Raw genomic sequence first — 15,792 nt, 5'->3', positions numbered from 1 at the left:
CAAATATTTAGAGAGATGATTAGAGGAAAAGATCTTTCCCATAAGAGAAACAACTCTTTACCTTTACCCACTGAAACACTGAAACAGACAAGGAACATTTAAAGACGTGGTACAGGTTCCTCTCACCTTCAGAAGGGCCATAAAGGTAACCAACTCAATGTAGCACAAGGTTGATTTCTCTTTTTACAGACGTGATGATATATGTTACATTCTATTATGTAGTGTACACAATCACACAGCACTTCTGAAGGTACCTATGATGTAAAACAGATGACCGACGATGACCACTGCATATGACAAGGGACATGGCTAAATTCCCAGCCTACATTTCTTCTCTAGGAATACGGAAATTACCTGTTTTTGTGGTCACTTCTGCTATGACTGACCCTGGGATTCAGAGGTGGGGTGGTCCAGAAGTGGGCAGTTTTCTGCAGGTCTGTCTGTGGGAATGACCTCCTGTCCTCCATCTCTCTTCCTGTCCGATGTCCTCTGTTCATGTGTTTATGACTGGCAGTGCACCAGCTGTGCAGGGCTGTCCTACCAAGAAAGGGCCACATCAGAGCCAGAACTGCTCTGGTTATGTGAAAAACGAAGCTTCATTCATCTGGGGAAATAATGAATGTATTAGTAATACCTAAAAAAGAATTTGATCAAATATAGTATTAGATCTTAATGTCAAGTCTTAGAAAATGGTATATAAACGTTATCTATAACATAACCCATGTCCTCATTCAAACTGAGTTTTTTTTGAAGTTTAAAGAAATTTAATAAAATCTAAAAAAAGATATGTAACTATTAGAAAGTAGGATACAAAGTTATTATTTTAAATGTATTAGATTCAGATAACATAAAATATTTCAATGTGCAAACTCTTGGTATTATTAAGAAAAATGTCCTAATAAGATAGCATATACTAGTATAACCTAAATTAAAATTAGGAACAGAAATGCCAATTTATATAATGACACAAAGCTTAAAATTAGAAACTATCTTCATAAAAAGGATCAGATCCCAAATGAATAAGAACTACAAAATGCTCCACAGAGAGTTTAATAAGTAGAGAGACATACTATTCTCTCAGAAGGGATGAAATTATTTTTTTCTTAGACTAATTTAGAGATTTCATTACAAAACAAAATTCAGATTTTTGTTGAGAATAAAAGTCACTAAAATTTTAAATACCCTTTAATATCATTCATATTATTTGGAATTCTGCTGTAAAAAATATTTTTATGTTTTCCCACATGTGTTATCTTTCTGTTGCTGTGACAAAATACCTGAGACAAATCGACTTGATGATTATTGTCAATGAATCTGACTTAAGTGACATTTGACATGGGCCTTTGGAGGGACACCTCACACCCAAATGATAGCACATTTATTTATTCATTCAATCATTGATATCAGTTGGAGCTCATGTATATTTATTTAGGCTATACTTTGAGGTATAACTCAATGCTTCATTATCTATTTTTTTCTGAAAATTTCTCTGCTTTGGCCATTGGAAGTTCTTTCGGTTTGACTTCTATGCCTGTTTGATAAACCGTGTGGGTAGTTGTTCTTCCAATAGTTCTCATATCTTTTCCTGAACAGTGTCATTTCAAAACGAGGATCGGATGACACTATTGGGATACCATGGCCTCCAGGCCCTCTCAGCAGTCAGAGTGAGGTAGTGTGTGTGTGTGTGTGTGTGTGTGCGCCACACTCAGGTGTGCATATGTGGCGTGAAGGGTAGAACCCAGGTCCTCGGCCTTCCAGGCAAGCCCCCCACCACTGAGCTGCATCTCCAGTCAAAGCAAATTCTTTTAAGTGCACTTGACACATTTGTTAACATCGACCTTATTTTGTGCCTTGAAACAAAACATAACACATTTAAAAGAACTGAAATTATATAAAAGATGTTTTCAAACCATCATGGAATAGAAACAAACCAATAACTGAAAGATATCTACAGATTTACAAAACATGGGAAATTAAACATCACGCTTCAAATGATCTGTGAATCCAAGAGGAAGTCACAAGCGCAGTTAGAAATCATTTTACATGAATAACAATGAAAGCACAGAGCACCAGAGGGAAGGACTTGTGCAGTCCTTAGAGGGTGACTTATGGCCTAGAGCTTTACGTTAGAAAGAAGATGTGTCTCAAGTCAATGATGCAACCTTCTTAACAAAGAAAAGAAAACCAAACTAAGTCAAAAGCAAGAGGAAGATAGTAATGGAATTAATAGCATAAATAAATTACCTTGGAAACAGAAAAACAGTATAGAAACTTAATTACTAAAAGCTGCTTCTTTGGGGGAAAGATAAATACAATTGGTAAACTTCCAGAGAGTGACCAAGAAAAAAGACACAATTACACATTTTATTTATATGAATCCTTTGACAAATTAGCTTCTGGCAAATCCTCTATGGCGTCTTGATTTTCTCAATGGGAATGCCTTTTCCAGCGCTGACTTCTGTTGGAATCACTCACTCCCTGTTTCGGGTGCCCTCAGTGCTGCCTCTGGCAGGGACTGTCCCTCGGCCTAATTAGAAATGCAGCGTGGACCAGAGCGTGGACCACTGCGTTTCCTCAGAGGACTTTTGCTTTTCTGACTTTCCCTTCCCTGTTTACCAAGGGAACCAGGAATGATCCAGGAAGGAGAGGGAAAGGGCCCATCATTACATACCAGAAAGACAGAGCCTGCAGAGGAGGAATCGGAGGGAGGGCAAATCAGCTGTTAGGGAAATGCCAATTACAACAAAATGCGGTGACATTTTTCCTGGAAAATATTCAGGACATTCGATAATATCTATAGGCCCGGACAGGAACTTTATTTTATCGACTACTGGAACAACTGTGTGTGTGTGTGTGTGTGTGTGTGTGTGTGTGTGTGTGTGCTGTGTGTGCTGCTAGTTAGAGTTTAAATTAGGACAGTCACTTAAGAAGACAATTTGTAGTTTCTTTCACAAGTAGAATTTTTATACCATTTCCCCTATGAGCCAGTCACCTAAGCATTTCCTTAGGATTTAATTTGTTTTAGTTTTGTGTTGCTGTAGGAGAGGACCTGACTCTGAATAATGTTTAAAGAAAAGAGGTTTTGGCCGTCCAAGGACATGGCGTCAGCATTGGCTTCTGGTGAGGACCATGGTACTGTGTGTGTGTGTGCGCGCGCGCGCTCATGGGAGAGAGAGAGAGAGAGATAAAGCAAAAGGATGAGTTGGGAAAGCCAGACTAGCTTTATACCAACCTGCTCTCATCACCAATCCAGTCCCCTGATGTCTACCCCACTCCTGGAGGTAGTCAGTAACCCCTTTTGGGGGTGGTGTCCCTCCCACTCTGGAAGGCCCACCACTTCCCAATACGACTGCACTGGGAAAGCCCTCAGCCCTTGACCGTCCGGGGCACGTGGTGTGTGAAGCACAGCAGAGTCCTATCTCCACGACTTCAAAATGTCCATCACAGGTATCACACTCAGGTGATGCCTATGGCCGGTTACAGCGCATTTGGTTCCATGGTTTCCTTTTCCGATATTTGTTTCCTATAATTTTTTACTTATACATGGCAGTAGAGTATATTTTAACACATTTATACAAATGTGGAGTCCATCGTATTCTATTTAGGATGCCAGTCTTGTGGTCGGACAGGCTGAGGAGAGTCCCCGTGGTGCATTCATCATTAGGGAAGTTTGTCAGAATCATTTCACTGTCTTTCCTCCTCCTGAGCCCCCTCCCTCCTCTTCATTCCCCTTTGTCCAGTCTACTGAACCTCTATTCATCCCTTCTCCCCTCCTTGTTTCGTGTGAGCATCCACATATCAGAGACAACATTCTACTTTTGGTTTTTGAGGACTGGTTTATTTTGCTTAGCATGATAGTCTCCAGATCCATCCATTTGCTGGCAAGTCATAAAGTCATTTTTTTTAAGGCTGAATAATATTTCATTTGTGTGTGTGTGTGTGTGTGTGTGTGCGTGACGTTTTCTTTATCCATTCATCTATTGAAGGGCACCTACATTGGCTCCATAGCTTAGCTACTGTGACTTGAACTGCTGTAAGCATGGAGGAGGCTGGTTCACTGTAGTATGCTGATTTTAAATCCTTTGGTATATATAGAGGAGTAGGATAACTGGGTCAAATGATGGTTCCATTCCAAGTTTTCTGAAGAATATCCATACTGCCTTCCAGAGTGGTTACACCAATGTACAGTCCCACCAGCAATGTATGAGTGTGCCGTTCCCCCCACATCCTCACCAACACTTATTGTTACTTGTGTCCTTGAATTGCCATTCTGACTGGAGTAAGATGGAATCTCTGTGTAGTTTTTATTTTCATTTCTCTAATTGCTAGAGATGGTGAACATTTGTTGACCACTTGTATTTCTTCTGTGAAGTGTCTGCTTAGTTTCTTTGCCCATTTATTGATTGGGTTAATTTTTTTAAAGTTGTTGATGGATCTTTATTTTATTCATTCGTTTATAAGTGGTGCTGAGATTGGAATCCAGTACCTCATACATGCTAGGCAAGCGCTCTGCCATTGGGTTCAGTTTTTATATGGGAAACATTCTGTACATCTCCTAGTATTTCCTATAAATTTTTAAAGCTTGTAAATTTATTATTACATAACTTGACATTAGAAACACAAAGTTTTCCCTTTTTATTATCTCAAAATTTTCCTAGCTGTAACTAAGTACTGACCTTTTCAAATAGGTCTAGAAATCAGCTTTGCAAACTCTATTTAAAAAATTGGCTTTGATCAAGATTGCTTTGGAATTTTACATTACTTTACATTTATATTTTATTGCATTATCCAAAATATAAATGGTATATTTCTTAACATCCATTCATTTTTTTCTTTCAAGTTATAAGTAATGTATTTAAACATTCTTCCCAATTCTTCTTGGGTTTATTTCAATGTTCTTGACAAGAGTTAGTAGTTGTATTAAAATTGCCTGTAGCTACTGTAACAAATTACCAGAAACTTGGTAGCTTTAAACAACAGAAATTCAACCTCTCACAGCTCTGCAGCTAGACATATGAAGTCATGTAACTGGGCAGAAATCCAGAGAACCGTGAGTTCTCCCAAGGCCCTGGGGGAGAATCTTTTCCTGTTCTCCTTCACTGTCTGGTGGTGGCCAGCATTTGCCCCTTGATCCTCCTCAGTCCAGTCACTGTCTCTGTGGCTGCATGGCCTTCTCTTCCTTGGGTTCACTCTCCCTTGGTCTCCCTTTCATAAAGACACATATGATGCCATTTAGGGCTCATTCTCATAATCCCAAGTAATCTCACTCTCTCAAGATTCTCAATTTGATAACCGCAGAGGCCCCTCTTTGCTAAAGAAGGTTTCAGGATGAGGACGAGGACATATTTGGAAGGCCATTTTCAGCCTAACACAGTCATATTGGAAGTGGGTGTCTTTGTCTGTCTTTAATTTTTGAATCTTCTAAAAAAGATGTTAATATATCCACTAATTAGAAGATATCTGTGCATTAAAAGAGATCCATTGATTTCCACTGATCATTATGTCTATCCATTTTCCTGAATGTTTTCGTTAAGTCTAGTAGTCTTTCATAAATTTTCCTACATTTCCTAGTTGGAGAATAATATCAAAATGGTAAACTTTTTGGGCTGGGGAGGTGGCTCAAGCCGTAGCATGCTCGCCTGGCATGTGCGGGGCGCTGGGTTCGATCCTCAACACACATACAAATAAAATAAAGATGTTGTGGCCACCGAAAACTGAAAAACAAATATTAAAAAATTCTCTCTCTCTCTCTCTCTCTCTCTCTCTCTCTCTCTCTCTCTCTCTCTCTTAAAAAAAAATGGTAAACTTTTCCAATTTCTATTAAATATTTTTGCGTGGTCGTATTGCTTCAGAATCTGAATAGCAGGGTTGCTTCAATGCTGACCACAGGTTTCTTCCACTGGCCTCTTTTATTTCTTTGTCTTTTTAATTCGTTCTTCTGGTGACATATGACAGGAGGATGTATCCTGTCGTATAGACACATGGAGCGTGGGCGCCCGTCCTGTGGTGGCACACAACGTGGAGTGTCACTGGCCATGTACCACGTGTGAACCCAGGAAAGTGACGTCCGCTTCCTTCTAGGGAGCCTCCTTCTATTTCTCGTGAGTGTGCTTATTAGGTGTGGGTCTGCCCAACGCTCTCTGCTTCCTTCACACTTGGTACAACCACTTCCTACTGTGGGTGGCGAGGCCCCATCTGGCCCTCCTTGCCCTTATGACTCACTTCCTAACCCTCTTGTCCGTGCCCAGGCCCTGGCCTCTCTGCCGCACTTGCTGATCCCCAGACAAACCAAGGGTACTTATTGCCCACAGCCTTCATGCTAGCTTTTCTAGCTACTGAAAAACTCTCTTCTTTGTATTATTAGAAAACTAATAATTCTGCCATCTCCTCAAGGTCTCCAATTAGACGGCATCTTTCAAAAAAGCCTTCCCCTTTTTCTCTACTACAACATAAAACTAAACCTGAACATCATTATTCTTCATCTCCCCTTTATTTCCTGCAGCCTTATCATGCATTACAAATTCACCTATTTCTTTTCTTTCTTTGCTACTTGAATGAGGGTTCCATGAGAGCAGAGAGTAAATCCTTTTAAAACACTGATGTAGAGAAATGTATTTTCTAATGATGATACACCAACCTTGCATTTTTAGATCAGTCAGTGACTGGACACAACACGTTCACTCTTTGAACATTCTACTGAGCAAATTCCTCACATCTGGTTAATGACTCTCACACAGATGTTTATAATTGATATGAGTTTAGCATTCTTTTGAGAGATCCTAGTCCAAATTGTAGTATGAATATTTTAATTTTGTGACAAACACCTGAAGAGATCAATTTATAAAGACAAAAGGGTCGTTTGGACTCACCATTTGTATGGGTTAGTCCATGATCAGTGTCAATCAATCATTGCTTTGGGACTGTGGCAAGCATGATGTGACCATATGGCAGAGCAGACCATTCACTTTATGGCTGAGATGGGAAAGAGAAGAAGATAATCTTAATCCCCTTACAGGTATGCCCCCAGTGACCTGAGACCTCCCTCTGGGCCCCTCCTCTTGAAAGTTCCATCACCTCCCACTAGTGCCATGCTAGAGATCAAACCTGTACTATGTGCACCTTTAGGGGACAATTAAGGTCCAATTTATATAATCTTCTAAGCATGACTGTGATTTGTAAGATTTTGTAAGCATGATCATTGCTCTTTGAGGTTATATTTTAAAAGATCCATTCAATGCCTTTCTCTGAGTTCAAGCATCAGAGCATTTACTCATCCATCAAGTCATATATTAGGCACCTGTTATGTTCCAGAATCCAGGTGCTGCATGCATATGGGATGTGACGGTGGGCCAGGCAGAGAGGTCCCGTGCCCAACGTCACCGGCAAGGTCACTAGATGCTCGTTTTTACTGCCAGGGCTGGAGGTCTGAGAAGTACAGGCACCATTCTGTCTGGATCCTACTGACAGGAGGCACCTGGCTGAGAACGGGAGAAGAGAGGTCAGTAAAGATCATTTTGCCTCTGGAGGGACCAGTGGTCCAGGGCTTCAGCAGCAGCAGCAGCAGGGCCCTTAGCTCATGGATTAATGTTCTCTGTCAAAGTTAGACCTGTCGTCTGAGTCTCCCAATACATAACTACATGTGTCTCCTGTAATCTAAAACCTAAATTTCCCAGCCCTTAGTTAGATGGAGTCATTGTTAAGTCACAAAACCACCTGGTTAAAATGTCTCCACTTGAGCCACCCCCCGCCCCTCACTGTGTATCTCCCTCCTCAATTTTCAGTCATGTAGACTGTAACCAAACTCCTCCTAACAGACAAGGGGGCGGTGCTGTGCTCAGGGATAAAACCTGGGCAGACTTCCCACCCGTGTGCTTGCTTGCCAAAATGACTTTTTGGTAGCCCAGGCTCCTGCAGAAGTAAGTAACTCTTGACCATGTGGGCAACACCTTGTGGCACCCCGACATTTCCAACGTCACGGAGAGCAACAGGGGGCCAGCCCTGGCAGAGGAGTAGCAGCAGCTAACCAGAATCTGGGTGAACAGGAGCCGTTGGCCCAGGGTGGTGGCTGCTTCCTCCTCCCAGGGACCACGTCTTTGACACTTTGCTTCTCTAGGTTAGAAAAGAAAGTTTTCTGACTTTGGGGAAATAATTCCTTCGGACGTTGCTTCCTTGGTTCTTCCAACACTCGCAAAATCAATTTCTGATTTAGTGGTTCTCTGTCTGCCAGAGTCACAGTGGTTGGCTCTGCTTTCTGGACTGGACCTTAGGGGAGGTCCCAAACCAGTCCAAGTCAGTCACTGTCACGGGAACATCTCTGTCTCCAGGACAAAAATAAAATCAAAAGAAGAAAGAGAGAGGGAGGGAGGGAGGGAGGGAAAGGAGCACAAAGGAAGGAGGGAGGGGGGAGGGCAGATGGGCAGACAGGCTTCCCCTCCTGTGGGCTGCAGTCCCAGTCCTCTGTATTCCAAGTCTCATGATGAGGTGAACTTCAGCCATTAACCATTTCAGTTTAGTTCCTCGCAGACCAGCTGGTGCCATTAGAATCATAAGTGACTTGGAGAATGCCTTGTCCCTGCTTCTCTCTATTATCTTCCCTGGAATGCAGAACAGATGAGGAACAGCACTCCCAGGCCTGTGCCCTTCTGTCCACCCAGGCACCATGACAACCAGTTTGCAGAAACCCCTTTCTTGCCCTTTACATCTACAAAACCAGACTCCTCAGACACCACGTCAGAGCACTTGTGTTTGCAGACAGTCACACTCACTCACTCAGGTAAACGCTTCTTACGGAATCTTCTGTGTGAGTCTATGTTTTAATTTGATATTTCTGGTGACCTTGAAAGGACCTTAGAGCAATCCACCCCTTGACCTTGGCAGCTCATTCCAGACTCCGTGTTAAGGGCTGGCCTCAAACCCTTTGTGTCCCCTGACTCTGGGGAAGGGGCTGAAGCAGAGGGTCCTGTTTCTCCTGAGTTCCAGACCTCCCGGAAATGTTTGGTAAAGGTTGGACTTTATTTGAGATGCCATCATTCCCTCTCAAAAAAGGAGAAGAGCTGGGTTCAGATTATATCTTTAAGAGGAGGCTAAAAACTGCCTTCCTTTTTCTCCCCAGAATCAGGGTAATTTAAATTTTGAGGCAAAGATTTTTTCTTACTGGTAAGGGTTGTCATGTGCAAGTTTAAGGTAATTAAGATTGCTGCAGGGAGCAGGGTATTGTGGTGCATACCTGTATTCCCAGGGACTTAGGAGGCTGAGGCAGGAGGATGGCAAGTTCAAGGCCAACCTCATCAACTTAGCAAAGCCCCAAGCACTTAGCAAGACTGTTTCAAAATAAAAATAATTTTTTAAAAATTAAAGGGCTGGAGATGTGGCTCAGTGGGTCGCCCCTGGGTTCAGTCTCTGGTATATAAAAAAAAAAAAAATTGCTGCCGTGAATTTTTATTAGACCTCTCCTTAGACAGTGACCGGTTTTACTTGTTGCCAATACCATGTGACAAGGACAGCAGATCCAAAGAGACACTGCTCTTCCAACTCAAAAGGATGCTCTAGACTAGGGGAGCCTTAGCGGAAGTATGGGGACATTGGTCTGTGACAAGCAGAGGTCTCAAAGGAACTTCAACCAGAAGAACATCTTAGGGAACTTTAGATCATCTGGAGGCGCACATGAAAGCCAATCACTTGGCACTCTGAGTACAGGTTTATGGGTCTCCGGAGACCCATAAACCATGTTACTAGCTCAAGGGTGACACCTGGAGGCGCTATACTCATTAGCAACACTCTGACCTGACACACTCACCTCTAGGCTTGGTCACTTTCCACGGAACCTAAATCATGGAAAACCAGCCTTCCAAACACAATCTCCTTTCTAATGGACAGTCACCAAGGGCACTCCAGCTTTATTTTTTCTCCACTCATGTATTTGTTCATTTATTTTTAACTGGTGCTTTGTAGGTAGACATAAAGGTGGGATTCTCCATGGTATATTTATACATGCACATCATGTAATTTTCGTCAAATTCACCCCACATTTCCTTCACTATTCCTCAATCCACCTCTTCTACTCCACTGACTTTCCCTCTGTTTTTATGATATACCCCATCCTCACCTTTTATCCCCCTTATTTTACTCTAGCTTCTACATATGAGAGAAAACCTTCGACCCTTGGTATTTTGATTCTGGTTTATTTCACGTAACCTGATGTGCTTCAGTTTCACCCATTTACCAGCAGATGCTTTCATTTCATTCCTTATGGCCGAGTAAAACTCCATTGTGTATTCATACCACATTTTCTCAATCCATCCCTCTATTGGTGGGCACTTGGGCTCTTTTTATATCTTGGCTGTTGAGAGTTGGGTTGCTATAAACATTGTTGCTGTGTGTCACTGTGGCATATAGATTTTGTTCTTTGGGATAAAATCCAAGATGTGGCATAGCCGGATCATACAGTGATTCTACTCCTAGCATTTTGCAGAATCTCCATACTGCTTTCCAGAGTGCTTGTACTAATTGGCCGTCCCACCAACAGTGGATGAGTGTATCTTGTCCCCACATCCTTTCCAACTTTTACTATTGTTTTCTTGAAAATTTCCCTCTGATTAGAGCGAGACAGAGTCTCAGTATGGTTTGATTTGCATTTCCCTGGTTGCTAGAGATGTTGAACATCTTTTCATTTATTTGTTGGCCATTCATATTCTTTATTTTGAGAAAAGTCTGTTTAGTTCTTTGCCCACAAAGTGAGTGGGTTATTTGATGTTGGTGTTAAGCTTTTTGACTTCTTTATATGTTCTGGATATTATCCCATCCGGGAAGTCGCTGGCAAAGGTTTTCTTCCTTTCTGGAGGGTCTCTCTGCACACTCTAGAGGTTTTGCTGTGCAGAAGCTTTTTTTCAATTTAATCCATCCCACATATGGATTCTTGATTCTGTTTTTCAAGGGACTTGTTTAGAACGTTGGTGCCTGCACCAGTACGTTGGAGTGTTGAACCTATGAGTTCATCAACATTTGTAACGTTTTTGGTCTTATTTGTAAGTCTGATCAACTTTGATTTGGATTTTTGTGCAGGATAAGAGATGGGGATCCATTTCCATTCTTTTACATAACCGTTTCCCCAGTACTTTCTCAACATAGAGTTTGGAAACTTTGTCAAATATTGTATTTATATGGTTTGTCTCTGTGTCTTCTATTCTGTTCCATTGGTCTTCATGTCTATTTTGATGCCAATATCATGCTGTTTTATTACTACAGCTCTGAAGTATAAATTGGAATTAGGACTCGTGATACCTCAGCTTTGTTTTTGGGTTTTTTTTTTGTTTGTTTGTTTGTTTTTTTCCTCAGAAATGCTTTGGCTCTTCTGGGTCTTTTGTGCTTCTATATAAATTTTAGGTTGTTTTTCTTCTGTGAAGAATGTCGTTGGTATTTTGATGGGCATTGCATTGAAACTGTATATTGCTGTGGTAGAATGGCCATGTTGGCAATATTAATTCTGCCTGTCCAACAGGACATGGGAGGTCTTTCCATCATCTAAGGTTGTCTTCAATTCCATTCTTTAGTATTCTATAATTTTCATTTTTAAGATCTTTTACTTCCACGGTGAGATTAATTCTCAACTATTTTATTTTGAAGAGGTTATTGTGAATAAGAGCTTTTCTGACTACTTAGCACAATATACTATTGGAGTATAAGAAAGCTATTGATTTGAAAGCCATTGATCTTGAATCCTTCTACTTTTTTAAGTTTATTATTAGCTGTGGAAGTTTTCTGGTGGTGGTGGTGGTGGTGGTGGTGTGAGTGTGTGTGTGTGTGTGTGTGTGTGTGTGTGTGTGTGCGTGTTTGCTCTTCTAGGACACAGGATCATGCCATCAAACAGAGATCATTTGTTTCTTTTCCTATTTGTATTCATTTAATTTCCTTCTCTTGCCTGACTACTCTGGCTAGAGCTTCAAGAACTATATTTTATGCAGTAGTGAGAAGGGACTTCTTTGTCTTGTTTCTGATTTTGGAGAAAATGCTTTCAGGGTTTTTTTTCCATTCAATATGATGTTGGCTTTGGTTTTGTCTTATAAAGCCATGTAAGTTCATTTTAACCCTAATTTCTCCAAATTTTTTATATGAATGAGTACTAGATTTTTATCAAAGGACTTTTCTGAATCTCTTGAGATCATATGATTTTTTTTCTTTATTTCTATTTATGTGGTGAATTACATTTATTGAACCAAACTTGGATGTTGGGATTAAAACCCCCTTGGTCATAGTGTACTGTCTTCTTTGTGTGTTTTTGAATATGGCTTGCTATGAAGAGTTTTTGCATTTATTTTCATCAGGGATATTGATCTGTGGTTTTCTTTCCTTGCTGTGTCTTTGTCTGGTTTTAGTATTAGGGTTACAGTGCACTCATAGATTGTACTTGGGAGTCCCCACCCCACCCCACCCCGGCTTTCAACTTTATGGAATAATTTGAAGAGAAATGGTTGTAGTTCTTCTTTAAAATGTCTAGCAGAACCAAGCTAAGAAATCATCTACTCTTGGATTTTCTTCAATGGAAGGCTTTTAATTGTTTCAATTTCATTACTTGATATAGGTTTTCTATATCTTCCTGGTTCAATTTGGGCAGGTCATATGTATCTAGAAATTTGTCAATACTTTATAGATTTTCCAGTTTATTTGAGTACACAATTTCAAACTAATTTGAATGATCTTCTGGATTTTAGAAGTGTCTATGGTGATATCTCCTTTTTAATCTCTAATTTTGTTAATCAGGGTCTTCCCTCTCTTTCTTTTGGTTGGTTTGGCTGAGGGTTTACCCATCTTTCTTATCTTTTCAAAGAACGGATTCTTTGTTGCGTTGATCCTGTGTATCTTTTTTCATTCTCAATGTCATTCACTTCAGCTCTGATCTTATTTCATGCCTGCTCCTCCATCTCTGGAGTCTCTCTGTCTAAGCGTCCATCTCCTGATTTCACTCCCCTTCTCAGTGACTTCCTTCCGGGAACATTAGGTCAGCAGAGACTTCTACAGTGACGCTTCTTTATGGGGGGAGCCACCGGGCATTGAACTCAGGGGCACTGGACCACTGAGCCACATCCCAGCCCTATTTTATATTTTATTTAGAGACAGGGTCTCCCTGAGCTGGTGACAGCTCCTTTGAAGGATAAACTTGTCACTGAAAGAGGACGGCCAGCTGAACCAGTCTATTAACCTTGAACCAAATCCAAGGTTAACAGAATTGTCAAAGAATTCCCTGATCTGCACCGAATCTTTGTAGATTTGTTAGGGAATTGGATCTAAATCTTTGCACTTACAATTCTGGTTTCTCTGAACTTCATCAGTTGTTCATACTCTAGTGTTAGAAATAAGGGATGAAGAATAGATTAAAAATGGCAAATGATAATAATAGGTTAGAGTTTTTGGCAAGATAATAGAACCAAATTGAGAACAAGCTCACCATATAGCAAAGGCCCGCCTTGATTTCATACCGCAGGTCTTTCAAAAGGTTGTGTACTGGAGTACAATCCAGCAATGTAAACAGAATCCAAGTGAGTCCATCACATATTACTATTAATTTTTTAAAAGAAAAAAAACAATATTCTGGAATGGCAGAGGCTGGCTTCCAAAATGATAGCCTCTTAAATTCTAATGTTTTAAACAGATTGGATGACAACTTGGTTTTATGTTGATCAAAAGACATCAGCTTAGTTGTTCAGCTACTCAAACCCAAAATTTTATCCATCTTTCATGGACTCTCCAAGAAAAGCAAAGAAGTAAGTCTTCCAGAATAATAAATTTACAACTTCAGCAGTCGAGTTGCCAGAGTAGACATTTTGGAAAACCCAAGCCACTTGACAAGAAGACAGTTTCATCCAGGAGAGGATCAAAAGAAAAGTCTGTTGCAACTGTAAGATGTCAGGCACTTTAAAAAGGATTGTAAAAATCTCCAACAACAACAAAAAGAGGCATAGGGCTATTCTGAGAAAACAAAAGGGGGTTTCCCCCACTTGTTCATGCCAATACTTTAGGGAAATAAAAGTTTTATAAATGGGGAACACACAAGTGCATTAATAGACCCTGGAGCTACTCCCTCTGTTCCCCTTCCTCAGATTAATGAACTAGAACAAACAGTGGGGATTTCTCACCAACCTCTGATTGCACACACATCTCAACCTATAAAGCTCCAACTGGGATTATGATGGTCACATTCTTTCCTATTTGTTCCTTCAGCCCCTTATACCTTCTCAGTAGAGAGGTCTTAAAACCTACAACACACACACTTCTTTCTCTCCAAAGAGAGAAATGATGTTGGAAATGGCACCAAAGAAGCAAGAGCAAGACAGTTAGGCAAGAAGAAAGTGAAATCATAGAAATTCAAATCCAAAAAAGTTTTTTCTGAGTTTGAACTGATAAATGATACTCATAATTTATTACAAACTTTGCCAGACCATTTGTAGTATAAACCATTCACATTTATTGGAAAATTTTCATTCAGATACCCCATCAAAGTTTTATTACCTAACATAATACTACCTAAAAGTAGAAACTATTAGAGCATTTGGGCTAATAATAGAGAAATATATACTGAAAGACCCAATTTTTCCTTGCACTAGTCCTTATAACACTCCAATTTTTCTAGCAAGGAAACAAATTGGAAGGGTTGGCACTTAGTACAAGATCTGAGAGCAATCAACACTACTATAATTCCTGGTCATCAGTAGTGCCCAGCCCTCTGATATTCTTTTATCCACCATTCCCACGGAGGCAAAGCTTTCACAATTACTGACCTACATAGTGTTTTCTTAGCATCCCAAGAGATCTAAGAGATCAATATTTGTTTGACCTGACCTGAAACAACCTTCAATATATGATGTATCATTCAGCTTTGCATCATTGTGACAAAGTGCTGATAAGAGATTCACTTCAGGGAGGAAAGATTTATTTTGGCCTGAAGTCTCAGAAGTTTCTGTGCATGGTAGCTTAAACTGGTTGCTTTTAAGCCTGTGGAAAGCCATACATTATGGTGGACATATGTGGCAGAGGACAGTCACTTATATCATGGTGGCCAAAAAACAGAGAGAAGAAGGACCCAGATACAAAATATACCCTTTAAGTTCATGCCCCCAGTGACTTACTTTCTCCAAATAAGGTCCCAACTCCTAAAGTTTCTACCACCCCCCCATTAGCCCATTAAGTTATAAATCTGTAAATGGATTAATCAATCCATGATATGATCAACTCCTAAATGCCCCACTTCAAAACACTGGTGCATTAGGGACCAAGTTTTCAACATGTGAGATTTTGGTGGACACTGAAGATCCAATGATAACACTTGGAATATAATATTCCACAACTACTTAGAAGGCCTCACTTTCTTTCCTTAAACATTGAAATCTGTTTAAGCACACTAAACTTCTGAATGTGATCCATACCAATTCACTACGTAGCTGATCTCCATATTTGCTCTCCAAATTTGTAGGCCTCTCAAACTGGTAGCATATATCTTTTGACTCAGTTTTCTCCAAAGGGACACAAGTTTTCCAAAGATAAACTTGAATTTCGCCAAACTCAAATAGTACTTAGGACACCTAACTTCAGAATAAAAACTGTTAATAACCCAGACTAAATTTCAAAGGTGCTTCCTTCCCTGAGCCCTCAACAAAAACGTCAACTTCTTGGATTTCTAGGATTAGTCATATACTGCCATAGTAGGATACCAAACTTTTCTCTGATGACTCAACATTTATATACCCTCTTCAGAGAATCCTTCAGAGTAGACTCTTACCTCCTGGTCTTCAAAAACACAGC

This window comes from Spermophilus citellus (genome assembly GCF_964194105.1).
Source record: "Spermophilus citellus genome assembly, chromosome: 9".
Lineage (NCBI taxonomy): Eukaryota > Metazoa > Chordata > Mammalia > Rodentia > Sciuridae > Spermophilus > Spermophilus citellus.
The sequence above is the reverse complement of the archived record's forward strand: the minus strand, read 5'-3'. Positions refer to the sequence as shown.